Source organism: Pinus tabuliformis, chromosome 2_2 (assembly GCF_031772625.1).
Source record: "Pinus tabuliformis cultivar Carrire ecotype Pingquan chromosome 2_2, CPIR1, whole genome shotgun sequence".
Classification (NCBI taxonomy): domain Eukaryota; kingdom Viridiplantae; phylum Streptophyta; class Pinopsida; order Pinales; family Pinaceae; genus Pinus; species Pinus tabuliformis.
This window is the reverse complement of record NC_142300.1, coordinates 882,629,664-882,647,834: the sequence shown is the minus strand read 5'-3', so window position 1 is coordinate 882,647,834 and position 18,171 is coordinate 882,629,664. Positions and strand designations below refer to the sequence as shown.

General features: G+C 41.2%; 1 long non-coding RNA gene across 2 annotated transcripts; it reads right to left on the bottom strand.

The window, feature by feature from the left end:
- Positions 1 to 3,677: 3,677 nt before the first annotated feature.
- On the bottom strand, positions 3,678 to 8,077 carry LOC149195846 (uncharacterized). Of its 2 annotated transcripts, XR_016255184.1 has the most exons (5): positions 7,083 to 8,077; positions 5,832 to 6,059; positions 4,314 to 4,462; positions 4,045 to 4,177; positions 3,678 to 3,955 (listed from the first exon to the last, which is right to left on the bottom strand). It is a non-coding gene; the product is annotated as an uncharacterized LOC149195846 (long non-coding RNA). The 2 variants fall into 2 exon arrangements; XR_016255185.1 differs by lacking the exons at positions 3,678 to 3,955; positions 4,045 to 4,177; positions 4,314 to 4,462 and having other exon boundaries at positions 5,611 to 6,059.
- Between the last annotated feature and the right edge of the window lie 10,094 nt (positions 8,078 to 18,171).

Here is an 18,171-nt window from a genome sequence, read left to right as displayed (position 1 = left end):
GTTTGTTGTAGGACAACAACAGATACCACAACTCTTTGCAATTCCCTAAAGATGCGGGAATCTTTCCAGTCAAGTTGTTGGATGATAAATCCAGTGTCGTTAAGTTCAGCAGCGAGCCCAATTCTACTGGAATTCTTCTACTGGACGATAAATTCAACAACAATAAGTTTTGCAGCGAGCCCAATTCCGAGGGAATCCTTCTAGTTAAGTTGTTGGATGCTAAACTCAACCACATTAAGTTTTGTAGCAGGCCCAATTCTACTGGAATTGTTCCACTCAAGTTGTTGGAACGTAGAAACAAGAGCTCTAAGTTATGCAGACCGCCCGATTCCACTGGAATTCTTCCAATCAACTTGTTGGAAGCTAGAGACAGGTACTTTAAGTTCTGCAGCAAGCTCAATTCTACCCGAATTCTTCCTCTCAACTTGTTGAAAGAAACGTAAAGAAACCATAGCTGAGTACAATTGCACAGGGCTGGAGGGATGTGTCCACTGAGATTGTTCTTGGACATGGACAATACTCGCAGGGATGTGCAATTGTTCAGAGAAGTTTGGGATACTGCCAGTGAGAAAATTCTGGGTTAAATTGAGATATTCCAACTTGACTAGACAGCCCAATTCTATTGGTATAGTCCCAGTCAAATTATTAAATGAAAGATCCAAAGTTCGCAGTAAGGAGAGGCTGCCAAAAGATGAGGACAGAGTATCCACGAGAAGATTGTGAGTGAGATTAAGCATTCCCAGTGCTTCGAGCTGCCCGAACTCAGGTGGAATTCTTCCTGTCAAATTATTATAGGAAAGATCCAGCCAACGTAATAAGGAAAGGTTGCCAAGAGATGGCGAAATAGTACCTTGGAGACTTAGTCCTGAAAGCATTAAGGCAATTACTCTGTTAGTGCGTTTACTGCAGGAAACACCCTCCCAAGAGCATACCTTCTCTGTCTTCTCAGCTGTCCAGTTGGACAGCGATCCTAGTGGATCCGATGTGATGGCCTTCTTGAATGACAGAAGTGCCTCCACGTCCCTTTCATCCCCGGATGATGTCAATTGATCCTCTAGGATGCGTTCTTCTGAAACAAAATGATGGGGCTGCAGAGACTTACTAGTTACAGTAAGCGTGTGGTGATGGCGATGATGAAATTCCCCATCAATATGAATATGAATATAAGAAGAAGAGTAATATGGCGACTCCATTAAAGAGCTGAAAGTAGCCGCAGTGGCATTATCCAACGCTGCCAACAAAAATATGAAAACGGTGGACACAATGGCTTTATCCATGTCTCTCTATCCTTAATGCCTACTATGAATTCACTTCTATGCATACCCATTTATAGCACCTGGAAAAGTTAGAAAATAATGGTTGAAGAGTCCTAAGAATTGATTGGCGTGAGGAGTGGTTTTCAAAATCATGATATTACTTTGACGTTCCAGTGCAACCCCATGGATTTGGGTGTTTCTATCCCAACTTTAATTAAACTTTCACTTGGAATAGTTCCCTAAATTCTGAAAATCAACTCTACTACAAATGTTAAACAAGCCATTTGAGATGTAGGAGCCATTTGAGATGTAGGATTAAAGAGAATAGCAAAATATATTATCTTTTAAACACCATTCCACAATAAATCATGATTTCATTATGCCCTGAAACTAGGGAGAATTAATAAATCAATAGATCATGATTTCGTTGCATTTTAAAGATCAGGAAGAATCTGTAAATCAATTAATCATGGTTTAGTAATCATTTTATTATAATTTGAATTATAAATCAATTTTAGGATTATAAACAAAATTGATTAAAAATATATGAATTTATTTCATATAAAAATAATCTCACAAATTTAATAGATCAATGTGAATAATTTACATGATATACATACATCGCTCATTAAACATAGATTCATATAAAAACAATTATCACAACTTTAATGGATAATGGTGAATTTACCTGATATACATATTTCACTCATTAAACATAGATTCATATAAAAAAACAATCTCACAAATTTAGTGGACTATGGTGAATTTACATAAGATACAGACATTACTCATTAAACATTAACATATACATTAACAAATGGAGCATTTTCCGTATAAAGTAATTAAGGATGCAAAATAGGTTTAAACTAGCAATTGCACCAAATGTTGCAAAGGAAACATTGTAAGGCATAAATTGGAGAAGAATCCCACCATATAAAACAACATTCAACAAATGGATCCCAGAGATAAGTATGTGCTCTGTTTGCTTTGTAAAAGCGATCTTCCCATTGAACCACCATGCCCAAGTGTTGATTGTTCAATACCATCATCTTAACAAGCAAGTTTTCTACCCTTATGGTGGCCAATTCTTGCACATTTATCAAAAAAATTCCATCTCCATCTATATCAACAACAATTGCCCTTGGATTGGGGCTTTCTAGGCTAGCTAAGATATATACCTTAAGAGTTTCAGTTACCTTTGACATGTCCAGTGCACTAAAGGCTAGCAACAAGTAATTTTGATTCTAACCATATTATACTATTGATTTGGGATTCAATTATGTTATTTCCATCTGAAACTATTTGGGTTATGTTTAAGAGGCATCCCTCTAATCTAGTCAATTTTCTTGATTTCTATTCAATCACCTTTATCTAATCCAAAATAGTTTAGGTCAACTCATGAAATTGTTCTTCAAATGAACTAGCATTGGTCTGTAGATCTTTCAACCTATACCTCATGCCAATCTGAATCAATTTCAAGGATACCAACTTTTTAGCATGGCAAAGGATGACAAGAAGGTAAATGCAACAATGATGTTGCAACAATGTTGCTCTACAAAACAATGACAAACACTGAAGTCGACAAGGTGAGATGGGGCAAAACCACAGAAGATTAAAGAATTATGGTGAAAGAAGATCACCTAGAGATTTTTTAAGTTGCTTGAGAGGTCTCAAATACAAAATATGTTTTACAACATTGGCATTTCTCTGATTTCGCCATTGATTCACTATTTTTGCTGCATTTTAAAACAACACACCTCAATTGTACAAACTTAAGACAATTCACTTTAATTGCCAATCCTCCTAGAAAACCACTGCATTAGGGGGATTCCACAGGTTCACTTGTTTTAAAGTCTGTCCAAACAACTGATTCTCAGTAAGATGAAAACTGAGTTGTGTGGCATTTATTTCATTCATACTACTGAATTTCATACAATAGTCGTAGTACCCAATTCCATACAATACTCATACTACCACTTTGTTTAATTCTCTAACAAGCTCTTAATAGCACCCAAGTAGCACAAACTGCAGCAGTCAGTTCTGTTTCATTTTCAAATAAAAGTGAGAAACAATGATTATAGGTCCATTTGTACAAGCATTTACCTACAAGTCTGAAAATATTTGTAACATAACTCCTGTAAAAGTTGTTTAACTCAAAATTGCAGTCATTTCTTTTTCTGCATGAATACTGTCAATTTTCATCTTTTGAAGTTTGAAAAACCCTTAATATAATTGAATGTATTGAATGTATTACCATAACAAGGTATAACTTGAGTAGGTCTACACTTGCTCTATGTAGTAAAACATCGTTGACCAACTCAAAGGATATTTAACTCAACTAACAATATTAACTATTCAAAACCTTGACAAGTTGCATTAAGCCTTATATAATTCAAATAGTATAAAATTAATAAAGGATCATTTCACAAACATTTTTTCATTATGGTTTTCCAGGTATGGACCAGTAGAAGGATTCAGAGTAAATATGCCTCTTGCATGTTTCCCAAAAAGCAATCCAAAATCAGAGCTCCACAGACCATAATAACTCCCCATACACTGAAATTTCGATATGTTTGGGCATCTGCTAGTGTGAAGATTATCAAACCAACAAAAAGAAATATAGTTGTGATGTATTCCTCCAAGGGATACTTTCACCTTAAGCCTGGTATAAAGGCTCCCATAATCATAACAAGCAAAACCTGTAATGATTCAGATTTATCAGCCATTGTAGAAACCTCAAAAGAAATATATTGTAAACTCAATGAGTATATATATAGAGAAACCCTACCTTGGTAGACTTGAACATGATTTGGGCAGGATAATTAAGAAACATTAGAGATCCCTTGGTTAATCCTTGTGATCCCATGAGTACAGCACATAGGTTTACGTATGTTTTCCATGGATTCTATATATCCCTTGTTCTGAAGCCATTGAGATAGATAAGCACCAAATACACAAATCCTTGTATAAAGGTGAAATACCATCCATAGTTGCACCGATCATAAACAAAAAAAATGAATTGAAGTCTGAAACAAAGGTTTTTAGAGAGAACAAAACCTGCAACTTCATAGTAGGGGGCATAATCTCTCGTGGAAGCTCGGGCAGAGAACCCCAAAAGAAATCAGGAGTACGATTTATTTGTGTCTAGAACCCACCTATTTCCCACCATGATCCATCCTTGTATAAAGGTGAAATACCATCCATAACTGCATCAATCATAAACAAAACAAATGAAACACATTTGCTGCTTTAAAAAGAAACACATGAAATCTTTTGAGTGATGCAGAGAAAGCACAAATATTTAAATCAATCTTATATCTTGTATTGTAATAATGATTGCCATATCCACACTACTTAATTTAAATATTGGCAAACAAACTAGACACTCGATATTATATTAAATCATCTGTTGAAAATATGCGACATCCATCTTCAATTCAGTAAAGATGGAGAATTCCACGCTAACCCTAGTGCATTGATAAAGCCTTAGAAACTCTCCAAAGCTTCCCCAATTCCAATCTCAACATCACTGATTATCCCTTGTTTTTTTTTGCAACAGAGGATGTAAAAAATCCCACCAAGTTCATCACTTTTCTACTAGGTATCCCGCCACTCTTTCGAAAATATCTTCGTTCTTTTTATCGAGAGGAATACTCTTCTGATCTCATATTTCATACACAAGTTTATGAAAGCGAAATCCAGAATAAGGCAGATTGGGTTCTAGTAAATACATTTGAGGAGCTTGAAGGATCAGAATCTATACAAGCCCTATCAAAGGGGTACCCTGCACAAGCAGTAGGACTTGTTTTCCTCGGGGAATTCCTGCAAGGAGAGTGCTCTTTTCTAAAAGATCTAATCACAAGAAGTTTTTGGGAGGAGAATGAGGAGTGCATGAGATGGCTAGAGAAGCCGACACCAGCATTTGTTCTATATGTTTCATTTGGGAGCTTAACCATTATGTCAAGAGCACAAGTACATGAATTAGCCTTGGGATTGGCAGGTAGTGAGTAACCCTTCCTGTGGAAATTTGCCAAAACAGAATATTTTTGGTTCAGTATTTCTGTCAAACACTTTGGAGACATTCTTGAGAAACTTCAAGACAACAGAACTTTAACCACTAAAAGAGCATCGTTTATGAATGAGCTTGTTTCCACTCCTTAGGCCTTCTACGAGTTCACTATCTAGTGGATATTTCACTCGCATGAAGACCATAGACTTCCACATCATGATTGTTGCAGCTGGAAAAGTAACATATGTTTTACATATCCACTGGTGAATGGTTTGACATAAAATTGATTGAGACTTTGACACATAATTGTTTTTCAGTCACAAAGAAAATAGCAAAAAGGGGGCAAATAAGATAGTTCATAACAAAACAACAGCATTAGCAACCAATTGCTCTTGACAATAACAAAATTATAAATGAAACTTCACACCCACAAAAAACTACAAATCTCTTACCATAACTATGGTCGATTTGCAAGAGGAAATACCATTTACCAATCTTGTCATAAAATTACAAATTTACATTCCTAAAATCATTTTGATAAATGAAATTTCATTCAAAATACTAACCAAGCCATGAGTAGCCATTCCAGAAAATGTATTCGACTCCAAATCTAAGGAATCAACCCGCTTGAACTTGTTGCCATGAGAGTTAGCATGCCGCTTGTTTCCTTTTAAAACATCGCACTCTTCATTCTCCACTCCATTAACCATCATCTCCATCTACACATCCTCTGGTTCCTTGGAGGCTATCTGTGCTCCCAACTCCATTTTATTCCACTTCCAAATATCGCAGAGCTGTAATATAACACAAACATACGACACCCATATTCCATTTTATAAAGGATTTGCAACCCCTCTGCTTGGCGTAAGTTAGGAAATATATGAAGCAGAAAAAATAGTTTTTTTTTTTAGCAATACCTTGGAATTAGAAGCAAATGTATGGTTTAATATTTGCAATGATATTTTACATTTGAGATGCAATGTAGTTATAGATTTCATTTTCAATGTTGTAAAACAACTAGCAACAACCTAGTCCTAAAGAGAAAATGTAGTCAATTGATCATTCAACCTGGTTTATTCATTCTGTCCAAAAATAAGCAAACAGATAAATGTATACAAAGTTCAAATTTACTGCAAATAAAGAGTCCTCCACCCCTCCATATTGCCCTCCATATTAATAATGTTGAAATGCTGTGTGTAGTGGCACAAAAAGAGCGGTTACTGCCAAGTGCGGAACTTACACCAACAAACCAAAGATTTTGCCAAAACAAAATATTTTTGGTTCAGCATTTCTATCAAACACTTTGCAAACGTTCTTGAGAAACTTCAAGACAACAGAACTTTAACCACTAAAAGAGCACCATTTTTTAATGAGCTTGTTGCCACTCCTTGGGCCTTCTACAGTTCACTATCTAGTGGATATTTCACTCACATGAAGACAATAGACTTCCACGTCATGATTGTTGCCGCTGGAAAAGTAACATATATTTTGCATATCCACTGGTGAATGGTTTGACATAAAATTGATTGAGACTTGGACACATAATTTTTTTTCAGTTACAGAGAAAATATCAAGAAGGAGGCAAAGAAGATAGTCTGAAACCATTCTAATAACAAATCAACAACATTAGCAACCAACTACTCTTGGCAATAACAAAATTGTAAATGAAACTTCACACCCACAAAAATCTACAACTCTCTTAACATAAATATGGTCGATTTGCAAGAGGAAATACCATTTGCCAATCCTGTCATAAAATTACAAATTTACATTCCTAAAATCATTTTGATAAATGAAATTTCATTCAAAATACTAACCGAGCCATGAGTAGCCATTCCAAAAATTGTACTCGACTCCAAATGTAAGGAGCCAACCCGCTTGAACTTCCTGCCATGAGAGTTAGCATGCAGTTTGTTTCCTTTTAAAACATCGCACTCTTCATTCGCCACTCCATTAACCATCACCTCCATCTTCTCGTCCTCTAGTTCCTTTGAGGCTATCTGTGCTCCCAACTCCATTTTCTTCCACTTCCAAATATCGCAGAGCTGTAATATAACACAAACATACAACGCCCATATGCCATTTTATAACGGGTTTGCAACCCCTCTGCTTGGCATAAGTTAGGAAATATATGAAGCAGAAAAAATAGTTTATTTTTTTAGCAATACCCTAAAATTAGAAGTAAATGTATGGTTTAATATTTGCAATGATATTTTACATTTGAGATGCAATGTAGTTATAGTTTTCATTTTCAATGTTGTAAAAAAACTAGCAACAACCTAGTCCTAAAGAGCAAATGAAGTAGTCAATTGATCATTCAACCTGGTTTATTCATTCTGTCCAACAATAAGCAAACAGATAAACGCATACAAAGTTCAAATTTACTACAAATAAAGAGTCCCCCGCCCCTCCATATTTCCCTCCATATTGATAATGCTGAAATGTTGTGTATAGTGGCACAAAAAGAGAGGACCAACAAACTAACGATTTTTCCAAAACATAAATTTTTTGGTTCAGCATTTATATCAAACACTTTGTAGACATTCTTGAGAAACATCAAGACAACAGAACTTTAACCACTAAAAGAGCACCATTTTTGAATGAGCTTGTTGCCACTACTTAGGCCTTCTACAGTTCACTATCTAGTGGATATTTCACTCGCATGAAGACCATAGACTTCCACATCATGATTGCTACAGCTGGAAAAGTAACATATATTTTACATATCCACTGGTGAATGGTTTGACATAAAATTGATTGAGACTTTAACACATAATTTTTGTTTAGTTACAGAGAAAACAGCAACAAGGGGGCAAAGAAGATAGTCTGTGGTGGGCTCCAGTATTGTAGCAATAATGCTACAACTACTGGAGCTTCCTTCTCTAATTTTATCAACCCGGTAGTTCGTAACAAACTTGGAAGCGACGGTGCTGTATGCACAAGTACTAGCTCTTGTCGCAGCTGTCACTTGGTCAGCTGGCACAAGTCCGCTAGGGCTCAAGCCAACTTCTATGAGTTCTCAGAAGAAGCTTTTTAACCGATGAACGAAAGCTATCTCAAAGGAAATTAACCTACTGTAGGAAGGAACTGAAAGCCAACAAGAAATGAAAACCCTAGCAAACCCTAATTTTGCCAGCTAGTCCTACTGATGCAACGATGAGAATGTAAACTACTGAAAGGGGTGCCATTACTTCTAGGAAGGTGAGATGCATGTGTCTAGACTACTTTGATCTAAAGAAAGCATATTTTTGTATTTTTGTTCAAGTTGTTGGAATTATTATGTGCGTGCTTCTAACTGGGTCTTTGACTGTGCAGGGATAGATCAAGGAGGGAAATGCTTGGAAAAGGGTCAGGAAGGCTTAGAGAGGGTCTAAGGAATCCCTAACATCCTTTCAGAGAAGTTCACAAAGTTTAGATGCCTGGCAACCGTGTTTACAAGCTTCTACAGGAAGTCTGCAGGGGTTCTACAGGATGTTCCGAATTTCTACAGGAAGTTCAGTAATTCCTACAGGATGTTCTGCAATAGGATTTGTGGGTGATGGATGAGTGGAAGAGGCTATATGGATGGACAGGGAGATAGGAGGGGAGCTTGTGATGGCTTATGGACAGGGAGATGAGATGAAGAGGGGGTGTGCAAAGCTGGTTGGTCTAGAGGAGGTTATAGGAAATGGAAGGCCGAAAAGTAGAGTCACGTGGGTGATGGAAGAGTTAGGAGGCAAGGGGTCTAACTGAGAGATGAGTGGATGGCCTAGGCACAGCTTGGAAGGATAAGGGAGTGAGGGAGTGGTACTGCACAATGTAAATGAAACAAATCATCTATGTCTTGCATATGACCGAAATTGCATCAACCTATTCTAACTGTTTTTATGAAACCACAGAACAAAAACGTGATTTTGTATGGAAACTCTTGCATGGTACTGAAGCAAAGATTCATTCCACAAGATCTGAACGCATGGACGTTGCTACAAACGAGAACATTGCATCAAAGCTTGCATGAACATGTAAAACCATGTTTTTGGTGGGTGGCACGGTCTGCAATTCCAGTCCCTAAACAGAGGTGTAAGTGAGTGTGCAGTCAACCCTTTTTGGAACTCTGATTCACTCCAATCTCCTTACTCTAATCTAAACTACTGAAAACAACTTTGTTCATAAAACTAATCTACTTAACCACACCAAGAAATTCAACTCAGCAAACTGTGTTTCCAAATGCATGTAAAGGAAAAGAAATACAATGCTGAAAGAAAGGTAACAATACAAAGGAAGGAGGCCTATTGCTCTCAGGTTGGGCCCAACCCCGAGAGCTATGGCTCCTCTAAGAACTCAGAACTGAACTCAAATCCGCCTCCTTTTCATTAAAAGATAATAGTCACAAGTCAAATAACATGCCAAAAATGGCTTACAAAGAGCAAAACAGAGCTATCAACTCGTAGTTCAGAATATGCAACAAAGTTTCAAAAGTCCCCATCGAAGGCTATAGCCTCATCATTTATACATTACGAGGGCCAAGCTGGCCTCCTAAATTAGTGGGATTCGGCTGACCAAACTAAGAGTGATCTGCTAGTTCCTCAAAATCTGTTTGGCTGCCTTCTAACTTGGTGGTTGACTGTTGGAGCTCGGAGTTGGGGGTGAAGATCATGAGGAAGGCCATTCAATGCTGTGGACAACTTTCCTACAAAATCTCAACCCCATCTTGGCTGTCTCCTAGCCTTCATCTGCGTGGTTTTGCTCTATTAAATGTCAAAAAACATGAAATAAACATGTGTTAGCCTCCTAGGAATAGTGACTACCCTCATTCGTACAAATGACATAAATATACTAAAAAATGATGCATAAATTATGAAAAATGAAGGGTTGAGCGAGGGTAGTTAGGCCAAATGAGCCCAAAATGTTACCAAATTTTGGGCTCATCATCACCCCCTAGCTAAAACGATTGCTCAACCTTGAGCAACTAATCCAGCTCCTCGTCCTTCATTGCCTTTACTGCCACCCTCACATCCCAAGCTTCTGCAGTAGTGTCCTCCTTACTGACATGGAACCCAGCCTTTCTGTCCACCTCTTCCCACTGTTCATGCTCATCTTTCTCTGTGCTGCCTTCCACCAATCCTAACAGCAGAGGTGGGCTTAGCTTGAGGCCAATCCAGCTGGCCTAGAGGTTTTTCATGGATTTCTTATAAAGGGGCACCCGTACTAGAGCTTCCCTCATTCGAGTTGGGGTATGATATTCTCTGATTTTTAGACTGTGGGCCAATGTATTCCATCGGCGGGTGCAAGCTTGAACACAGTTGTCCCCTAGCAGTCTCTCCATATCCTAGAAATGCGCTATTGCCTGGGCCTGCTTATCCATATATTTCAATGAAGCTTGAGGGTTTGTGGATAAGTGTTGGTGTGCAGATATTAACTCAGTTGGATCCCCTGGCTCTGCTCTAATTAATAATGGCTCATTCAGCTCTCGGTTCATGACCGCTTTGACTTCTGCTGCTCTTTTGTCTTCATGGTTCAACCATGAGGCAAATGCCATTAACTGCATATCCCCTAAGACCATGTTGGGATCCCATGAAGCCACATTAGGAAGGGCCAAATTATGGAGATAGAACTCCGATAGTTTGGCCTTATCCTCTGATGAACTGGTATTGCATAATTCAGTGAACTGCTGCGGGTCTTGGAGCTGAGAGATACCCCTTTGAGCTAATGTATTAATCTGAAATTGTAGCCATTGGTCTCTCAGGTATAGCCCATAGGATTTGGCTGGCTGTCTGCATTGTATAGCATCCATGGCCCAACTGGCCATGCAGGCCAATTGTGCCTCTTTCTGCTGCAGTTGTTGTGTGAGAGCTTGCACCTCAATTTGTGTTTGCAGTTCTGTTTCCTGTAGATGCGTGGTTGGCTCCCCAAGACCGATTTTCAGTTCCTTTCTGCCTTGCTGTTCTGATGTGATGTCCCCTGGGGATGTGCCTGTTGCTCCCCTCAGCTCCTGTAGCTGCAGTCTAAGTTTTTCGTTTTCTTCCTGTAGGAACACCCGCTGGCAATTTGCCACGTGTTTAGCCATAGATAATTCCTTTCTTGCCTCCTTGAGTTGCTCCTCCAAGGGGCCTATGTCTGCCACACCTTTTGATTTGGCTATTTTCATCCACGTGTGGGTTCGTACTCTCTCTTCCTCCAATGCAAAGAACAATGGTATAGTGAATTTCTATGGTATAATTTTGCCAGCTTCTATGAAGTTATAATATGAGCTCAGACTTAGCTGAGGGCTAGGCTCCGGAATATGCTCTTTCTCTTCCTCTCTTGGTGGCTCTACTTCGTCCTCCCTCGGTGGTGATGAGGGTGCTTCTCCTTCCATCCTCTCTGTTTCCTTAAGCCGGGCTAAGGTTTCCTGTAGAGCAGCCTCAGCATCCTGTAGCCAGGCTTTTGAAGCCAATTGGTCTAACCTTTCTTTCCAAGTAGTTGTTTTCGGGCTCCCCCTCTCATAGGTGACCGATATCTTTGAGGGGGACCTCTCCTTGGGCGAAGTAGGGGCATCCTCTATAGTGATTGGGCTGCTGGATGGAGGCTGTGGCTTGCCCGTTTTTATTCTCACACTTCTCCGAGATTTAAAATATATAGGGGCCTCCCTCTTTCTCTTTTCCTTTGGCTTAGGAGGTGTACTGAGGGTGGCCAGCACGGCTGCTGCCTCCCTTGCAAGAGAATGTCAGCTTTCTTTTCCTTGGGTTTTCTTTTCTCAGGGCTTCCTGTAGAAGGCCCTTTATCAGCTGATTTCTGGCTTCTTGTAGAAGCCGGTTTCGGTTTTCCTGTAGAAACAGGTGGCACTGCTTTGGTTTGCTTTGCTGAGGGTGTTTTACTTTTTGGCTTGGTCGAGGCTGTTGTCGAGGTGCCTTTGCTGATGTGGACCTGCTCGGTCTTGTCCACCCTACTTTGTAATCTTTTCTCTCTGGGCGTCAATATGGGTGTGCCCTCCTTCTCTTTGGCACCCTTTTTCTCTTGTTTCTCCTTTTGCTCTGTCTTTGGTGCTTTGGCCATGGGTCTCTGGCCTTTTTCTTTCTTCCCTGCGGGTACTGACTCCTTCTCCTCGCTGCTAGAGGAACCAAGCTCTTCAGTCAACATTTTTCTATCGCCATCCTTAGTCAAATTTCGGAAGGCTTCCCATGAGAGAGGGACTTTGTATGTGTGGAGTGCATCCTCCACGAGGAGCTTAATGAGCCCGTGATGAGCTACCTGGTCTGGTGTGCCTTCTCTCAACTTGGTGGCACATTCAGTCAGAGACTGCAGTAGAAAGTAGGGAATACTTAATTTGTTCTCTGTAGGTAGGTCTATCTGATGCTTTAATTCTATGAGTAGCCGAAAATGTTACCCATACACAATGCTAAACTGACCTTCGCAGGTGATGTACTTCATAATTTGGAGGCTGATTTCGCTCCAAAGTGGCAGTAAGCTAGTCCTGCGAACCCCGTTCTTATCTTCTGAGAACTGCTCCTCTGGTGGAAAGAATTCCTTCTTAGCCTTTTGGCCTAATTTCCTCTCTTCTTTGTCCCATGGTACCCCCATTGGGAGCTCGGTAACTCGACTGATGAACTGTGGGATGAGTCTGAGACTCAAACCCCTGAAATTGATGGTGGCTAATGTCTTTGATTTTGGCTTCAGAGCCCGCAAGAACTCCTCTGCCACCTCATCATCATACCCTTGCAATTTGTCGCAGAACGACATCCATTGCGCGCGAGTGAACAACTCTACCACCTCAGGGTTCTCTCTTAGTTTAGTTGAGTCGGTTGGTTCCTTTCTGATGAACCCACCCGGCATGGTGAAAGACTGCTACGTCAGCTGGAGGTGGCGGATGCGAAAAAAACTAGCCTTTTGGGACAGAGCGTAGAATTACGCCTCTACCACGCATACAATTTACGAAGATTATCTCCAGATGAGCCTTAACAGGGCTTAATTACAAATCATATCCTGTAGGAAACCTTACTGACATTTCGACGACAATTCATGCACACGGCAGACAACACTTGTAATTCTTTTATGAGCAGACTGTAGAACGTCGACTCCGCCACCCTTGAAACCAATTGCATGGGAGATAAGGTTCAGGCTTACCTTTTTAATTCGCCACCTTTGACGTGAAGAGCCCAATTTTCCTCGTGGCAGTGAGCTTCCTGTAGTGGAGCTTTCCTGTAGAAGTAGCGCATGGATTCTTGGAGAACACTGCAATGGTTCTGCGCCCTCTGTGCTACTATCAGACGTTCGAACGACCGAAGACTTGGAGTGTCGAGCTTCAGAGGATATCGGATGCTCACTCGACTTCGAAACGGGTGATTGATAAATGCGTGGGGTGGCGATCAAGCCGATAGATTTGAATCCGGTGGAATCCATGGCGCGGGGGTGAGCTGTCCCTGCCGGACCGTTGGACGACGTCACATAATCATTCTCCTGCAAGTTCCCTGACTGCCGCATCATTCTCCGCAGATCCGCCGCCGTCATTTCTATTAAAACGCTCTTCTCCCCGACTGGATGGTTCTCACGTGTCCACTACCCGTTCTTTTTGCCACGACCACCTTTTACACATCCGACTAGACCATCTGACTGGTCGACGTGGCCAGTCGAATGGCCATACGACCGCTCAACCCATTCATTTCATACTTGCAAACTTTTCAAAGTAGTATTCATGTAATTCGACAAAAGAAAGGGCGAGGCACTTACCTGTGCGGCCGCGACATGATTTTCCAGGCTTCAGGACGACGATAACTAGATTTGCTTGCTGCTGCTATTTGCACAGGTCCGGAGGTTCCTCTTCGCAGGATGTTGATGATGAAGCTCGTGACTCGGTTGCATGTGCCCACTTTATTATTATTTCATGTTGCAGGCGATTGAATGGTGTACACTCTAGTTGGCTTAACTGCTATGGGATTCCTGTAGGATGTCTTGTAGCAGTTTTTCCTCCTCGGGTGCCTGCTGAACGGTGAAGATAGTGGCATCATGATCACGCTCACAGGGCCCTTGGATAGCTGTGATGAGTATGGCATGGCATCTCGGCATCTTTTGTCATTTAGTAATCGCTTCCTCTTGATAATCCACTGATCTGTTTTGATTGTGCAGGTATTTTTATTGCATGTCAACCGGGGTGGTAGAAGGAGGTGACAGCAGTGTGTGGTGGAGAAGATAGTAGCTTGCATGCCTCCATGTCGAACCTTGGTCGTTAGATCTCCTCACACAATTAGTTCTGGGCCGTCCAAAACTTCTACAAGAAGTTTCCTGTAGAAATACAGAACTTCCTGTAGAAAATCTGCAGCTTCCTGTAGAAGACTACGCTGTGATGAAATTGTGCCCATACCTTGGAGAAGATGAGTGTTTTCAGAGGAGGTGCTGGTGAGGTCACCTTGGTAGCATGATAAGGACCCTTGACTTTGAGTTGAGAGACCTCCTCTTCTTCATAGAATACCTGCAACCTACATGCATTGCCACACTGTGAATTTGCTGTCCCTGTCTTTTTTATTTATTGTTTTTTTTCTTTTTTTTGAAAGACAGCAGGGGTGCCTCAATGAGGTTTTCACCCTTGCCATCTGCCTTAACTGCCTCAGAGAGGTTTTCACTCAAGGGTCTTTTTCAAATCTCTTTTTTTTTTTTTTTGAAAGACAGCAGGGGCACCTCAATGAGGTTTTCACCCCTACCATCTGCCTTGGGAGCCTCAGAAAGGTTTTCACCCAAGGATCTTTATTTTTCCTTTTTTTTTTTCTTTTTTTTTTCTTTTTTTTTTTTGAACTTTCAGGGTATGCCCAAAACAGAGGCAGAACCCTTCTCTATGACCAACACTGATTTCTCCACAGTTTTGATGAACTCTTGTCTTGAGAGAGGTTTCCTGTAGATCTTCAGTCGATGCCCATTGACAAGCATGGGGATGGCCTCCTCATCAATGGTCCGAATAAGAACAGATCCATTGTCATGACATTTTTCCACTGCATATGGTCCCAGCTATCTGGTTCTCAGCTTCCCCTTGAAATCTTTATGCCTGGAACCATACAACAGCACCCAATCTCCTGGCTGAAATTTCTTGTCATTGAGATGTTGGTCATGCCACACCTTTCTCTGAAGTTGAACCAATTCTGAGTGAAGGAGGGCCTGCATTCGATGCTCATCCAACCCATTCAGCTGCAATAACTTTTCTTGTTGGGCATGGCTGAGATCTAGGTCCAGCTGAGCTGCCATCCTTAAAGTGTTGTATTCAAATTCAATAAACAGCAAAGCTCTCTTCCCATAGACCAGCTCATAAGGTGTGAAGCCGGTTGTGGTCTTCCAAGTGGTGTTGTAAGCCCATGTGGCCTCAACCAGGCGATCTGCCCAATCTTTCCTACTGCTTCTCACCACCTTAGTCAAGATCCCTTCCAATGCTCTATTGGTGACTTCCACTTGCCCATTTGCCTGAGGATGATAGGGGTTGGAAGTCCTATGCTTGATTTTGTGATGAGCTAATAGGTCTTCAATCAAATTGGAGGTGAACTGGCTTCCTTGATCGGTGACTAGCTCTCTTGGGTAGCCAAATTTGTAGAAGATGTTTTCTCTTAAGAACTCAGCCACCTTTTCTTCTGTTGCTACTTTGATTGCCTTGGTTTCTGCCCACTTTGTCAGGTAGTCTGTGCACACAATGATGTAAGACCTTTGCCTCGAAGGAGGGTTGATTGGACCCATAAAATCCATACCCCACTTCTCAAATGGTTCAAGAGTCACTTGAGGTTGGAGAGGCATCTCATCCCTTTGAGTCGGTTTCCCCATCCTTTGGAATTGGTCACATTGGCTAATATACCTTCTGACATCTTGATGAAGTGTAGGCCAATAGTAGCCTGCCTGCAGGATTTTGAAGGCAATCCTCTTTGCCGCAAAATGTCCTCCACAAGGCCCATCATGACAGGTGAGGAGGATGTCAAAGACTTCCTCCTCCCTTACACAATGCCTTAAGATCTGATCAAGGCCAAGCTTGAATAGGTTGCCCCCGATCCAAGTGAACGAGGCACTTTTTCTGACGATTCTGCTCTTCTCCCTTGAGGATAGGTGCGGAGGAAACTGTGCTGAAACAAGGTAGTTTGCTATATCAGCAAACCATGGAGAGAGTACTGAAATAGCAAACAAATGTTCATCGGGCATCTGATCATCCACTGTTCCATCCTCATCTGTAGATAAATCCAACCTAGACAAAAAGTCAGCAACAACATTTTCTTTACCTGGTTTGTCAACGATGGTCAAATCAAACTGCTGCAACAAAAGTAACCATCTAATAATACGAGCATTCACATCTGGTTTATTCATTAAATATCTAATTGCAGCATGATCAGTATGTACAAATGTTTGACAGCCAGTGATATAATGTCGGAACTTGTTCAGTGCATGGACCACGGCCAAGAATTCTTTCTCAGTTACAGTGTAGTTTAGTTCTGCCTTGGATAAGTTTTTGCTAACAAAGTAAATGGCGTACGGAAGTTTTTGTTCAACTTGTCCTAAGGCTGCCCCTATGGCTTTGTTCGAGGCATCAGTGTGGATGTGGAAAGGTAGGGCCCAGTTTGGACCTCTCAAGATTGGGGCAGACACCAACTTGTCCTTTAATTCATTCAAAGCCCTCTGACAATCGTCAGTCCATTTAAACTCCACATCTTTTGCCAACAGGCTAAACAATGGCAAGGCTAGCTTGCTGAAGTCTTTAATGAATCTCCTGTAATACCCTGCTAATCCTAAAAAACTCCGAACATCCCTTACCTTTTGAGGAGGTGGAACCTTCTTGATGAGAGCAATTTTGTTAGGATCCACCTGTAACCCTTGGCAAGAAATGGTATGGCCTAGCATGGTCCCTTCAGTCATCAAGAATTCACATTTTTCAGGACTAAGGGACAGGTTCATCTCAATGCATTTGGTTAGGACTTTTCCCAGATTGGACAATGCTTCCTGGAAGTTGGACCCATAAGGAGTGAAGTCATCCATATAGATTTCCACCGCATCATGGACCAGCTCAGAAAAGATGCTCAAGACGGCTCTCTGGAAGGTAGGAAGAGCATTGCATAGCCCAAAGGGAAGAACTCGGTAGGCAAAGGTACCCCAAGGACAAGTGAAGGTGGTCTTATCTTGGTCTTTCGGGCTGATTTGGATTTGGTTGTACCCGCTAAACCCATCTAGGAAAGAGAAAAACTTCTTTCCTGCCAGTCCATCTAACACTTGATCTATGAAAGGTAGAGGAAAATGGTCTTTCTTGGTAGCTTTGTTCAGTTCTCGGTAGTCCACACAGATTCTCCACTTCCCATTTTTCTTGGGAACCAACACCAGAGGGGACACCCATTCGCTATCCGAGATGGGGTAAATGAATCCGGCATCCAACAGTTTTTGCAATTCTTCCTTGACGATGTCCTTAAGGGCTGGATTCATTCTCCTCTAGGGTTGCCTAACTGGTTTACAATCCTCTTTGATGTAGATGTGATGGGTTTAGACCGAAGGATGGACTCCTTTCATCTCCTTATAGCTCCAAGCAAAAGCATCTAGATGACTGGCCAACAGACTACACAGCTCTTTTTCCTGGGAAGGAGTTAGGGAGGAGCTGATCTTCAATGTTCTCTCAGGGCCGAACTCCACATTTTTTACTCTGGGAGTGACAGGGTTGGTTGCACAAAGGTCCACTAAGGTGCTGGCTTGGGCATCCTCCACCAATTCCTCTAAGGACAGTGCACTGGGAGGTGGATTCCGGATCAAGGTCTCAATCAAATCATCCTCAGTTGGGGAACCTCCCCTAGTGGTGTCTAGGGTGCACAAGGGTGCTGAGTACACCTCATCTTCTTCTCCTTCCTCCAACCAAAGTGGTAAGTCATGCTCTAATGAGGGTTGGGCAGGAGGGTACAGGACTAGCTGCTTGGACATAGGACCATTTTTGATGGTCATGTTTCCTGCACG